At 45.9% G+C, this 14,347-nt stretch overlaps 1 protein-coding gene and 1 long non-coding RNA gene across 4 annotated transcripts in view; one reads left to right on the top strand and one right to left on the bottom strand.

The window, feature by feature from the left end:
- Positions 1–14,347, bottom strand: part of grid1b (glutamate receptor, ionotropic, delta 1b) — a 618,013-nt gene that overhangs the window by 134,631 nt on the left and 469,035 nt on the right. The gene's annotated exons all lie outside the window — the stretch shown is intronic.
- On the top strand, positions 13,734–14,289 carry LOC146569164 (uncharacterized). Its single transcript, XR_014893534.1, has 2 exons — positions 13,734–13,988; positions 14,067–14,289. It is a non-coding gene; the product is annotated as an uncharacterized LOC146569164 (long non-coding RNA).

The following is a 14,347-nucleotide window of genomic DNA, read 5'->3' as shown; positions in this document are numbered from 1 at the left end:
GTGAACATCACAGTAACATCCACAGAGCCCAAGGTTTCCCAGCAGAACATCGCTCAGAGCGCTCCTGCTCCTGCATCTTGCATTGTTTTCCTTTCATTTCTCAACTTCTAATTTTGCTGTTTTCTCAGAGCCCATGATCTCTCCGCACAGAGAGTCCATGTAAGGAGGCAGCGATGCTGAAGCCGATGTAAAACACAGGACTGGGCTTGGATTTGTTCTCACACCCTGTTTGTTTTGGACTAAAATGTATCTGGTGCTGTTTAGGAACACTTCCTGTTTGGGTTTCAGAACGCCCGTTTGCAGTTTTCAAAAATGACTCAAATGATATCCAATGAATTACAAGCTGGTTTGGAAGCCGAGGACTGGAGGACCTCAGCCCCCAACCTCCGCCTGATCCACACTGCAGCGGAGGAAATGAGTTTCCTCACAGACAGGATGAGGAACTTGGTCATTTGAGAGGGATTCATTGTAGAGTCACTGCTCCTCCACATCAGTTGTCTCAGGTCTCCTTGACACCTCCTAAAAGTGCTCCAGGTAGACCCCGGACTCACGAGATAAATTATATCTCTCGGGTTTCTTGGGATTGACTCAATGTCCCCATGGATGAGCTGGACGTGGAAGCTGGGGTGAGGGAGGTTGGAGATGTGGCTATGCTTCTCTTCCCCACGATCCATCGGACCGAGGCGCCTTCTTCCTTTGCGCTGGTCCAGCTCTGTGATCACATGCCCACTGGAGTCACTCGCAGTGACCAACGGTATGTAACATGGACTCTGTGATTGGTCAGCAGCAGGTTTTCAGCAGTAGCTCTTTGGTAGGAACATCCGAGCGCCCACAGTCATCACAGGTCCAAACTACAATATATTCTATTTAATATATATATATATGATCAATAACTTCAAAATATCCTGAAGAATCAGGATGATTTCAGCTGTCTGCTTCTTCTTTGTAAAAACAGCTGTGGACAAATCAGTGCTGCCATCCCAGCATTCGAGCTGAGGTGTAGAGCCAATCAGACGGAGCGGATTAGTGGAGCTGCTGTTTGGGAACACGAAACCATCAAAAGGCTGTACTGGGAGAGAGATAGTGGAAAGTCTGTTCCAGAGGAGAACTTGGAGTCTCGTGTGTGTGTGAGGTGGAGATGGAGAAAGAGATAGAGGAAGGTGGAGTGAGGGACAGTGAGATAGCGAGGAACGGGCTCGGCACAGCAGCCAGAAGCATTTTCAGCCCCGAAGGGGGCAGAGCAATCAGTTTAATCAGCCTCTGATTGGTTGGAATGGAAAGCTGCTCACAGGTTGGCGTGATTGGAAACTGAAGGTGAGGATGGAAATGTGCTCATTTGTTGATAACAGAAACAACCTGTGGAAACTGAAGGCTGTTTTTGGACGTTGCACTCTTTACTTTTTCTAATCTTCTTTGAAAACAGTAGGCACACAAAAACATCTCGTTGTAGTCATTCTTTGTAATTTTCCTCTACTTTCGTCTTTGATGAAACTTTTCACCACTTTTAACTGTAAGATGTTTGAGTTTCCTTACGATGTGCTGTTTTAAATCCACCCACAACCTTTCAGTGGGATTCAAACCGAGGCCTCGCCCACCTCCTTCTCTAACCCTTCGATTCTTCTTTGGAAATCGTTCCTCGGTGGATCATTATCCCGGTCAAAGGTTCACTTCCTCTTTGGCTTTTCAAACTAACTGGCCTCACATTACCTTCAAGCTGTTTTCAGTGTGATGCAAAAATCTGAAGTGACCTGATTGAAATGCAGAAAGCTTGCTCTTTGCTGCACGCTCGCTGGCTAACGCTGTTTTTCGTGGCGTTCTGATTGCACACACATGAACGCTGCGTTACCTGCAGATTCTCTGAGAAGCGTTTGGATTTCTGTTCGCAGATGGAAACAACATCGTTCAGCATGAGGTCTAAGGCAGGTCTTATTTATGGATTTTCTCATGTAACAATCAGATACAGTTCTGGATCTATCACACATGTTTTTAATCTTCCAGTCCTACAAAAACACAAACTACTCATCATCAGAGCTCTCGGTGGTATCTTTGTAAGAAAATCAAGCCTTTTTTGAAGAAAAATGAATAAAATAATATAAATTGCAATAATAAATTCAACTAAAAGGTTCATTTGAGACTTTTCCAGTTCTCCCAGGGTGAAACGTGAAGTGAGATATCACACTAATGCCATCATTTACTTCCAGGTCACATCTGGTTTTTAAACTTCCTCCTGTGCTTCCATCTCCTTGTCTTTTTTCCACGCGAGCGTCTAAAGCTCATTGTGGAAGTTTCCGGAGGTGCATCCATACATGAAGTTTAATTGCGAGGATGCTCACAGTACTCGAGCGGGCGAGCGGAGCTAAGCTACAGCAGTTTTCACTAGTTTCATGCAAGGCTGCATTTAATAGCTGCTGCTCGACCAGCTGCCCACTGGGACAAATAAAACTTGAACTTCAAAATGCAAGTGAGCAAAACAGGGAGAACGAGGGATTAAGAGATGGCGAAAGAAACAGAAAGAGACAGACGGAGCCTCCGGGCATACAGCTGATTTAAATAACAGAAGCGAGCGGCGATGTTGAGGGATTACGACTCACTATCAAACCTCCCCCCACGTCTCACTGTTGATGGAAACAGAGAGGGAAGCAGGGGCAGGTCAAGAGGTCGGTAATGGATGGATGGGGAGAGGATGGCGCTCACGGAGCTGTTCCTGCTTTATATTCAACAGCTTGTACAATCGTTTGTTATCGGTTTAGAGGAAGAATTGCACCTTCAAGGCAGGTGTGCTTTTTAATTGGCTGGATTTCAGTCCTAACCTGCACCAATCAGCATTATGAGGGAGGAAAAGTGAAGAGAGATAATCTGCACATAAGCCCAAAAACCCAAACCAGACTTTAGCAGAACATAAGAAGCAAAGGAGCTTCCTGCTGTAGAGTCTGAATGCTAAACAGGAACCAAAGCCAGCAGGCAGTTAGGTTAGCTCAGCGTAGACAGGAAATGCAACGCGGGCGACACGTGCAGGCACGTTTACCTGCTGCTTAATGAGACGCAGCGAATAATACGTCCAGCTGCACAACACCTGCAGCTCTGGAGCTTCAATGTTTGTTTGACTGTTTGGGACAAGATTAGAAATTAGGATGAAATTTGAATGAAAATAACATTTTCTGCCTTTCAGGCTCAGAATTTCATGTTAGAAAGTCTTCTCTGTGTTTTAGTTTGCATTACTGTGAAGTACAACTACAAAGGACACGTCCTGATTCGTTCTGATGGGAAGAGAAGACAGAGGACAGTTGAGCCTTTTATCTTTGGTAGTTTTTGAAGTATTCACGTTCAAACGTGGTCTCAGATTTCAATCTGTGGACGTCCTGGAGATGAAGAACACCTCGTTTACTCAGAAGCAGATCTGGATCACATGAGCCTGAGAACAAACCTGCAGACCTGTGCGGGGGTGTGCCACTAAAGTCATCAAGGCTTGAACTTAAAACACAGAAATGTTAAAAATGTCCAGAATAACAACACCTCATCACCTGGCACAATATCGCCCCGTGTGGTCATTTACAGAACTACAGTCCTGTAAGTTTTTACTTTGCTTCAGCAGCCACAGACGTCACGTCTTTCAGGAGTCACACTGAGATTTTGCCCAAAACTCCAACTTTCTAGCTTCATCCTTTGAGGGACGGATGGCAGTCACACAGCACATCAACTACGGAGCAGAACCCCCACCCACTCCGGTTCCTGCAGGCCAAGAGGCTCAAGTCAAGTCAAACTAGTGAACATGTCAGACGCCCCCGATCCTCGTGCTTGAGTCTGACTACTTCCTACTTTCCTGTCCTGCCTCTATCAAAATAGAAGACAAGGCCGATGAATCACCCCGCTCCAGTCTTCCCGGGTTAAATTTAGATTCCCAGAACCTGGATCAAACTGTAATGCAGCGCTGAACGCACTCTGGGAGCACAAATGTGCACGTAACAGCCTATTCATAGAGTCGAACCACTGAACCTTTCAAAGGAAGACGCCGCACGTCAGAGGACACTCGTGTTTTTCTGCTTCCTCTCACGCTGGTGCAGAGCTGATGACAGACGTCAGAAGAGCTCGTTTCATCGCTTCCTGTTGTTGTATGAAGAACGACGGCTTTTAATGCTCAAAACAAAACGACGCACTGTGGAGAAAAGCACTGTGGAAAAAGCTAATACCATGAGAGGATACCAAATGGCAGCAGGGTGGGTGCTGAGCCTGGAGTTGAGTTTGGTATGAAAATGCAGACTCGGTGGGAACGCTGAGTGGAAACACGGCTCGTTCCCTATTTAAAATTTGGATTACAAAAAAGAACCCGGGGCCAAGATGCGGGGGGGAATTAAAACCCCCTTCCCGAGGATGAAGGAACGCCGAACAGAGTCTGGAAGTGTCACAGTCTGACTCCAGGGCTTTTTTTTGTAATCCAGCTTCTGAGAAGAAATAGATGAAAAGACAAGGTCAGACATTGCTGGAGAAGAAGGCGCGCGCCACAAAAAGAGAGGAAGGATACAGTGAAAGCGATATATGTATGAAAACAAGTCTGTAACCATCAGCGTAAACACAGACTTCATATCCAGCCCTGCAGCCTCCTGTCAGCTGCGTCCCCAGCACCGAGGCCTCCAGCTCAGGCAGCGGCATGGCCACGCCAGCCGGGTCTGCACAGACAGTCGGGCTGTGTTTGCAGCCACCGCTAACACAGACGCACAAACTAGGCCTGGAAACCAAACCAGCACATCACAGTTCTCAGGATGTTATTTGTTAACATCTATCGAACCAGGATTTAGGAGATTCTCTCTTATGGAAGAATGAAACTTAGCGTCATTTCGCTGCTCAATCCACATGTGGCCCACATGTGGATTTTTCTCTGGGCCACGTTTGACCTTGACCAGTGTCGCTGACTCAGGGCGCTGTGTGTCAGACAGCGTCTGCAGTGCTACGACTGAAGCACAAGTGGCCAACGTGAGGCCTGCTGGTATCTGTAACTGGGCCCAGGAAGGTGATTCTTCTTCTCAAGGCCACACCTCCAAACCAGAGCGGCTAGCGTTAAAATCACTCATTATTTTCTCTATTTCCATTACAAATCTGTTTTATTTTGAAAGGATCTTACAGACCACATTAATGAAAATGTTGTACAAACAGGGAGCAACGGCTCAGACCGACAAGAGGTGCACAGGACTGTAAAGACACACAATCACAATGGAAAGAGGAAACAAAGACACACGAGACAAATGAGACAAACAGAAATATCAAACAGGAAACAGCTGAAACAGACAAGTATATGGACACGCGCACAAACACGGATATGTGTAAGCACACACATCACCGGGGCATATCACTCATGAAGAGATGCACAATTTTGTGTACAAACCATGAAGAGAAGGGCTGCTGAGGATTTGGGAATCAGCATCTACTGCTGTAAGGTCAGGGCATCCAACTCCAGGCCTCGAGGGCCTGCAGGGTTTAGATGTGTCCTTGATCCATCACAGCTGATTTAAATGGATGAATGACCTCCTCAACATGTCTCGAAGTTCTCCAGAGGCCTGGTAATGAACTAATCCTTTGATACAGGTGTGTTGACCCAGGGTGAGATCTACAACCTGCAGGACACCGGCCCTCGAGGCCTGGAGTTGGACGGCGCTGCTGTAAGGTATCTGATATTGAGAACAACCTGATGATGGACAGCCTGAACATGCCTGGCATCTCTAAAGACAGCATCCACCCCAGCTTCTCTCGTTGACTTCTCTGGTGCATTAATACGGCACCTAATTCCAGGCAGTGGCTCCATGTGTAATCAGAACATGGGGCAGTACGGTGTCAGTTTCAGGAGGCGGGGCTGTATTTAGAAGTGGATTGATTCTGGTGCTGGTTGCATCCTTTAGATTGCCTTTAACTGCACATCGCCCTCCTGCATACAGCGACCTTGCAGACAAAGGTGATGACGGAGCGCGACTTTAATCTGTGACGACTGAGTTCATGCGTCTAAATGATGAAATTAGATCAGTTTCGTTTTTCATGAAAAATGTTGCAGGAAATGAGCGACAGGTTCATAATTAACACCTTTTTGTTTGCACTGGATTACTTGTCACTTATATCTAAACACAATTATTCAGACAGAATAAAAACACGCTTCTGTTCTTTGACTGTAGGCGTTTTGCCTCAGAGAACTAATTTACCGTACAAAACTACATCAGCATTCAGAACGGCGCCCCGGCTGATGGCCGGCTCCCAGGAAAATGGGCACGCTAACAGTTTTCCAGCATCCTTGCTCATATCCGGGGCCAAAAGGTTCAGAGATCATATGCTCATCTCAATTTTCCACCTCAGAAGAGAAGATATTGTCTGACCGGCCTTTAATAGTCAGTCACCTGGCGGGTGAATGAATTCCCTCTCTGCAGGATCCCACACACAGCAGCCTTATTTGCATCAGCAGTGAAAAACCAGCAATGCTTTCTAAAAATAGGAGGGTCAGATCTCTCCTCTGTGAGACCAATTACACATCAACAGCAGACTCGAGTCGCTCCACATTTGTGATTCTTCATGTTTCCGTACATTTCCCAACACTAAACCTCTCCGGCCTGGGAGGGAATCTGAAGCCCGGCTCTATTAATTTTTACTCCGGATCTGATTCATCTCGCTCCAAAAATTCTCACAGAGTCTCTGCAACATCTTGTTCTACAGCTCTGAGCTTGTTTCCACTCGCTCTCTCGTTTTCCTCGCCATTTTCATATTTCATTCATATCTATATTTCCTGGCTGGTGTCATCAGTGGCTGCACAAACAAATATAACAGCACTACAGTTTGTGCTTTTCAACACAGACTGTTGCAATTCAATAACAGAGCCGCAGAAAAGAAGAACGAGCTGATTATGGAGAATATTTCCGGTCTGATTTTGTCATCTGTAATCATTAGATGAGTCCTCGCAGGCTGTTAGCTGAAGTGCTCAGATGGAAATCATCCCCCCCAAATATTATCCAGTGTCTTTGGGGGAAAATGGAAAAATGAGCCCCTCGAGACGACGCGCCTGCCCTGAGAGGCAGCAGCTGAGAACACAAAGAGAACCACAGAATCAACAGAAAACCACTGATGTGTGACGGGTTCTCAATTAAGATGTGCTTAACATGAAGCTTTTGTAACCCACAAGTTCTCAGGTAAACCGACAGGTTAGCGACGTGCGATGGTGTCAGAGGACGGCCAAAGGAGCGAGCGGCAGCTGAACGTGCTGAACGTTTCTGCAGCGATCAGCTGTTTGCTCTGCAGACACGTTGGTATCTTTCAATTACAGACCATCACGGCAGTCCGGCCTGTCCTAAGGACTCACAAGGTGGTTTTCAGTGCACCGCCTTCTTTGTGAACAGCTTCACCTACCAACCCCCAGCAACCAATCACCAAACGGTTAGAAAATATTTTCCCTAGCAACTGGTGGTCGTTAAGGTCCCAGACTTGTCTCCAGGCCTGAGGTCTGATGTATACCAGCCTACCCGTCATGTTTCTACACAGTTTACGCAGGTTTTAAAAATCCCCTTTATAAATACTCACTGCTTTAACAATGATAAAGTGTTTGATCGTCTTTGTGTTTACTCGGAGAACAAAAGGTAGAAAGTGTGTGAACATGGATTTACACCATAAATGCACATTTTTGTGCTTCGCTACAAAAACTGTAACAACATTTCTAAATGTGGCAGTTTATAGTTGATCCTGCATACCCGGGATCCAAACACACAACAAATACTTAGAAATATATAAACAGGTAATAACAGATCCTGTCACTCAGTCCCTGTTGTTTTAAATATTAATATTAATTTCTCACTCATTTAATTTCTGTTCTTGTTAACAGATTTCCACAGGATATCTAAGAGAGTGAATATTGTGGTAAAACACAGGAAACAGACTAAATTCAGTTTTTCCAGCAGAACTGACTGAAAGTTGTTAAACCTTCAGATCTGTGTTGGTTTCTGCTGAACCGCAGATAAACAGACCGGATCCAGATGAAGGGGCTGAATCTTTAAATGTCAGTGTATGCTGACTCATCTAATTATTTGAACCTGACTCAAAGTTCACCTGCAACTGCTAATCTGTGAGGCTGGCTGATGATGGGTTGCATTTATGAACAAAGAGGCCATCTGAGCAGCACAGTAGCTGCTGGGACAGAGTAAAAGTCACGATTACAGCTGTGTTTCTTTAATCATTATCTGCAGACGGCGTGTAACCCCCGGTTAGTACGTAACCAGGGGTGGACGGAGGGTGTTTATCAAATGTCACTAGCTGAGCAGTCCCTACTCCATCATCCTCCACTCCACTCATCTCTTCCTTACATCTGTTTCAATTCCTTTTTCAGCCTCGGTGGAAAATTAGCCGCTCTACATTTAGCTAGCAGACACAATACGATGCAGACTGCACAGAAATCTGTGTCTGGTGATGTTTGGAGAGCTGTGCGAAATATTTAGTTTGACATCACTTCGGATTCAAACTTTAAAAAGTTTACTTGTTTGCTCCTCTTTGCTACAGCTAGCTACAGTCACTACAATCACAACTTTATTGACATCTAGAGCATTAACAGGTGACAGGGACGAGCAGGAGCGTGGTCGTGTGCAGCCAGGACCACGTGCTGACTTACAGTAACTGTCCCCACAGCATCAGCTGCTCCATAGTGCTTTTGCACTGTCTGCCAATCACATTTAATTACTCATTAGTTGATGGGAGCTGGAATTCTGTTCCTTTTTCCTGGCGCTCATTAAACAAAGTGAAATTAGTTTCTTGTGGCAGTGTCATCCAGATCAAACCTGCTGTGGGGTTTTTGGTTCTTCTTACTTAACAAAACCAGCCAGTATGACCCAGAGCCTGTAACCTGCACACTATAAAAACTCTGCACATCTTTTAACGTTTAAAACTCCTTCAGAGCCAACAGATCATGACTCAAGTAACATCGCCTCAGGGTGTTTAACAGACGGCACTCACCCGTGGAGACACGAAAGGCTTGTTGCTCTGATACGAGCGAAGTCCAGAGCTCATATGTGGACTCAAAGACAAGAGGTTTCTTCACAAAGAGCTGCCACAGTCTGTCTGGTCTGTAGTGTTTCACATAACAGTGCCAGATACACATGGCACTGCATTTACTAGACATACCTGAGAATACCTGAATGTTCAGCAATCAAGCTTTAAAATCAAGCTGAATTCTACAGGCAAAAGAAACAAAAAAATACCATCTAAAAAAGAAACTTTTTGTTATGTTGATACAAAATGTAATCTGAAGTTCGTGCACACCACATTGTCAAGGCAGGAAAATACATCTATCAATGCTGAGGTGTCTGCAGTTCCTCCAATGCCAACGCGAGGTTATCTCCAAATGTGGCCTCCAGGAGCCAAAGGTTTGTGGGGCAGAAAATCTACACACACTGATAATTAGCTAGCAATAACGAATAACGTAGCCGCCTGATGTTCTGGTGTTAGCAGCTTGAATGCTAACACCAAGCTCCATGGGCTCCACCAGCTAATAGGGGCGAGTTATGGTTCATTCAGCAGCTTGTGGCCAAACAGTGTCTTTGTGGGGAGGAAGTGTGTGTGAATGACTTCAGCTTTAATTAAAAGCATCCACATGTGGTATGGTAGTATTACCCCCAGCAAACAGGGCGACGGTAACCTCTCATAATTCTGGGTCTTTTCCTTTTTCCCTTCGATCGTCTGTTTCTGTGTAAATTCAGTTTTTCCTTCACTTTGCTTTGTTCAGGCTCAGTCTTCCTCTGCCTGACATGCTGCACCCTCTGCTTTGGCTTCTTTATCTCCTGCCTGTGTTAAATCATTTCCACTCCTACATCACATCCTTTATACTGGGACACCCTGCTCTCCCTGAATTTACTCCATAACTCCTCTTTTTCTTTGTATGCACGTCCTAATGTCTCTGTCTGAGGCCCATTGTTTCATCCACCAACATCTCTTCCTGCCTTTGTCTCCCTCTCTTGTGCTTTCTTATCGCCTTCATTCGATGTCAGTCTTCTTCCTTTCTTATCTTCACTCAGAAGCTCGAGAAGACTTGTTGGTTTTCTTGTCTCTTTCTTTTGTTGTGTTTCTTTATCTGTCAGTAAGCTTGTGAGCAGATTTCAGTGACATTTGGAGGAAGGTGAAGTTCAGCCATCGCAGGAGTGTCTGGATGGAGAAACATCGTCATCCTACCTGTTATAGATTACGCTTTAGTCATGCTCCCATCTGGGATTTTTAAGTGGAAGGTAAGTCGTTAACAGACTCCTAACAGTGTTTCAGCAAATATCAGGGTGGACAACAGGTGGCGCAGTCCCCGGGTCCGATAAATGACGCTGGCAGGAAGTGAACAACGCTGTAATTCATCTGGCGTCCACGTGACGCTCCCAAAGTGAGTCCATGAATCATGATAATCATGAGCTACTTTCTCTCTTCAAATCAACTTCACGGTGGATAAATGGTTTTTAAACTCTTTTGGCATTTCCTGAGGGTCAAAGTCAGCCGTTAGCGGTGAGGCCGCTGAGACTCACAGGTGTAGCTGCGAGCTGTCTGCTACGCCCTGATTCACAGTGTGTCTGTTGTCCCGTCTTCCTGAGACGGCTTTGAACCGCCAACCACGAGTCAGAGGTTTCTTCCTGTCAGAAAGGAGTTTTTCCTTCCCACTGTCGTCTGATTGTTGTGGTTTTCTCTGTATCGTTGTAGGGTCTACCTTACAATATAAAGCACCTTGAAGGGATGTAGTGCTACATAAGTAAAGTTCAAGTGAACTTAATCCCCACCCTGTTTGTTTCTCGCCAGCATTACTCGCCTTGCCTCGTTTGCTCGCGTTTCTGCGCTTCCTCTCTCCTTTCTCTGTCCATCGCCCACCCTTATTTCTCTCCCTGTTTTTCCCGTCTCCACCTCAGTCTCAGTGTTGTTGTTTGTGCTGAGGGCTACAGAGGCAGAGAGAGAGCAGAGAGGCCGGCAGATGAATCAGCTGCTGGAGGGCGGATAAACATGGTTGTAGAGCGAGAAGGAGAGAGGCGTCCGTATGGCCCGTGGCCTTCGGAGAGACAGAGGGAGAAACGAGCACTTCTGCTTTTTAATGTGTTAACGCCTTTATTTTTAGCACTGTGCTATCACTACTGTAGTTTTCCTGCACTGAACTTCCCAGAAATCCCTTTGAAATCATGTCTGTAGAGCGTATGCTGCTGCTGCGTTACTGCGGCTGGTCAAATGAGATCAAATCAGTGATTCCAGACACGGGCCAAACGACAACGCTTGTAAAGAAAAGTCATTTTTCACAGTTTTACACGAATAACCTCAGCGCAGAGAGAACGAAAAGTATTACTGAGCGAGGTTTGTTTTAAACATTACAGTGGACCTGCTCTGCTTCTCCTCATTTTCTCCATGCAAACATGTTCATGTACACAGATACAGAGGCAGGCATTACGCAGGATTCAGCAGCTTGTAGGACAACATTATGCAGCAGCAACCTGCAGTAACGCTTTTCTGTGAGAGTATCAGGCCCTCACATCACTGTGGATGAATCCAACTTCATTTAATTCCATTTACACAGCGCCAAATCACAACAACAGTCGCCTCAAGGTGCTTTATGTTGTAAGGTCGACCCTACATTAATACATACGGAGAAAACCCAACAATCATATGATCCCCTATGAGCAGCACTTTGGTGACAGTGGGAAGGAAAAACTCCCTTTTAACAGGAAGAAACCTCTGGCAGAACCAGGCTCAGGGAGGGGCGGGGCCATCTGCTGTGATTGGTTGGGGTGAGAGAAGGAAGACAGGATAAAGACATGCTGTGGAAGAGAGACAGAGGTTAATAACAGATATGATTCAGTGCAGAGAGGTCTGTTAACGCAGTGAGACGTGTTTGGTTCCCTCCAACCGTGCTGCTGATGTTTATAGACAAACATCTCCACTTTGGTCTCGTCTGTCCAAAGGACGTTGTTCTGTTATTAGAGGTAACAGTTAGCATGTTACCTCTAATAACAGAACAACGTCCTTTGTTTGTTGTTTACCTCTAACATGCTAACTGAGGCCTGCAGAGGGAAGCAGCTCTCGGGCTTTTTGGCCAGCCCGTCGCTTTGCATCATCGGACCGTTTTTTAACGACTATTTTTCCACAGTTGTGTGAAACCTTTTCTCGCACGACTGTATATACCTCGCACAGAGACAGCTTTCATGGAGTCATTTAAAAAGCCAGAGCGGACTCTGCTGCAGGTCATTTCCGAGCACTCCAACACAACCAAAAGCTGAAACTCTGGACTCTTCTGAATCTTTCTGCAAACCCGTATCAGATCGCACTGAACAATGGCTTCTGTCAGCCTATAAAAATGCACTTTTGATGAGTGAAATCAGACATTTAGAAGGCTGCGCTGCGGTGGTGGATCCATCTAAGTGCTGTCTATTTTCAGCTGTTTGCCATCACAACATAAAGCTGCTGAAGTCTGGCCTGAGTGCTCCTCGGCTAGGTGCAGATAATGAACGACTGTGTGCTGTGCTCATTTGGTGACATTTCAGAGGACGAGGCTTTCACAGCCACAGACACACATTAATGGCGACACTACAGTCACATCCACAGACTGTGAGTGGCCGTGAGAAGTGCTGCGATACAGGATGCGAGCATCTCTGCGCCCGTCTGTCCTGGTGATGGAGCGTAGTGTTGATTCGGCTTTGCTGTTTCACAAACCGAGAGCAGAGAGGACGGCATCAACACGCTGAGGGACAAAGAGCTGAGGAGCACGAAGCTGGTTAGTGAGAGTCCACGGGGTCTTTATCTTCACCCACTGACTGCACAAACACAGGTGGGCTTCCTTCCTTCGCTGGTTTGGAAGCTCGTGAAGCCTTCACAATAAAACTTGACTAGCTAAATGCAGCGTCTTCTTTTGAAAAGCTTACAAACATCTACACTTAAGGCCTCATTGATTTTGGCCTAGCTCAGAAATGTCCTCCTGAAAGTCTGAAAGAGATCTTGTTGGATAAATTTGTCTTTTTTTCACCAGCGTGATCTTTCATTCGCCTAAATGTGCGAGAGTACGAGCGAGCTCACAGCGGCGAGACAACTGAACTAATTAAAATCTAAAATAATGATAAAAACCTGATGATAGAAAGTTCAATAACACAGAGAAAAACCCAACAATCATATGACCCCCTATGAGCAGCACTTTGGCGACAGTGGGAAGGAAAAACTCCCTTTTAACAGGAAGAAACCTCCAGCAGAACCACGCTCAGGCATCTGCTGTGGGAGAGTGGAGGAGGACAAAGACACGCTGTGGAAGAGAGCCAGAGATAATTATGGATTAAATGCAGAGAGGTGTACGAACACAGAGAGAGCAAAGACGAAGCACTCGGTGCATCATGGGAAGTCCCCAGCAGGCTACACCTAGTGCAGCGTATCTAAGCCACCCCATCAGTTGTAGCAGGACTCAACACAAACACTGTGACAATGAGTGAGGTCAGCAGCTTCCTCGCCTAAACAACAGGAAGTGTTTCTGTCACGGGGTGGAAAGGGACAAGTCATCTAAGTTTTTCTACTATGCATGTTTTGCTGCGTTTTACCTTTTTAATATTTTAATATTGTACACTGGTTTATTTTTATGAGTTTTACTGCATGTTTTAATGGTATTTATTTGATGACTTGTCCTGGAAAGACTCCGCCCCTACCTGATAATAAACTGATCACACCTGCGAGAGATCCCAGAGAGGCCAATAAGAGGGCCTGGCAGACCAAAGGAAGGGGTTCGACCGAGAGGCTAGAATGACGGCCAGGAGTAAGTGGTGCCAGGCGGCGGCGGCGCCTGCAAGCCGAAGGGGCTGGTGGAGCTGGGCGTTAAGGAGAACGGACAGTACCAGCGCACAGGGCACCAGCGCAGAGGGCACCAGTGCAGAGAGTGACAGTACCAGCGGGGAGAGCGGAGACAGCACCAGCGGAAGGCACGGGACGGCTGTGTGGCTTTGCAGTTTTTAAGAAGCGGCGGGCGGAGTTGAGAGCTCTGCCCACCCGGGGTAAGTCTTTGACTTATCCCCTTTTATTGAATAAAAACTGCCGGAAGAATAGTGACTGCCGCTCCTCCCTTTCTCTAGCATATCAAGACGCGAATGCGGAAAGGAAGGAGAGGACTCCGCTGGGTTTCCCTTTTACTTCGCTGGATTTCTTAACTCCCTGGGACTTTTATGCTGTGGTGGATGCCACTGGACTTTTAATGTTGTGTTTTATTGATTTTTATTGTGTTATCCCTTGGCCAAGGTTGTTTTAATTTATCTTACATTTTTAACTATTTAAATATAATAAATTATATTTTTAATCTTACAGTTTAAATTGTGTGTTTCCCTTGGCGGCTCCACTGCTCTGCCCGTTTTTAGGA

This window comes from Mchenga conophoros, linkage group LG8 (assembly GCF_057382185.1).
Source record: "Mchenga conophoros isolate Kocher_MC1m ecotype Shallow Benthic linkage group LG8, M_conophoros_male_GT1.1, whole genome shotgun sequence".
Classification (NCBI taxonomy): Eukaryota; Metazoa; Chordata; class Actinopteri; order Cichliformes; family Cichlidae; genus Mchenga; species Mchenga conophoros.
The sequence above is the reverse complement of the archived record's forward strand: the minus strand, read 5'-3'. Positions and strand labels throughout refer to the sequence as shown.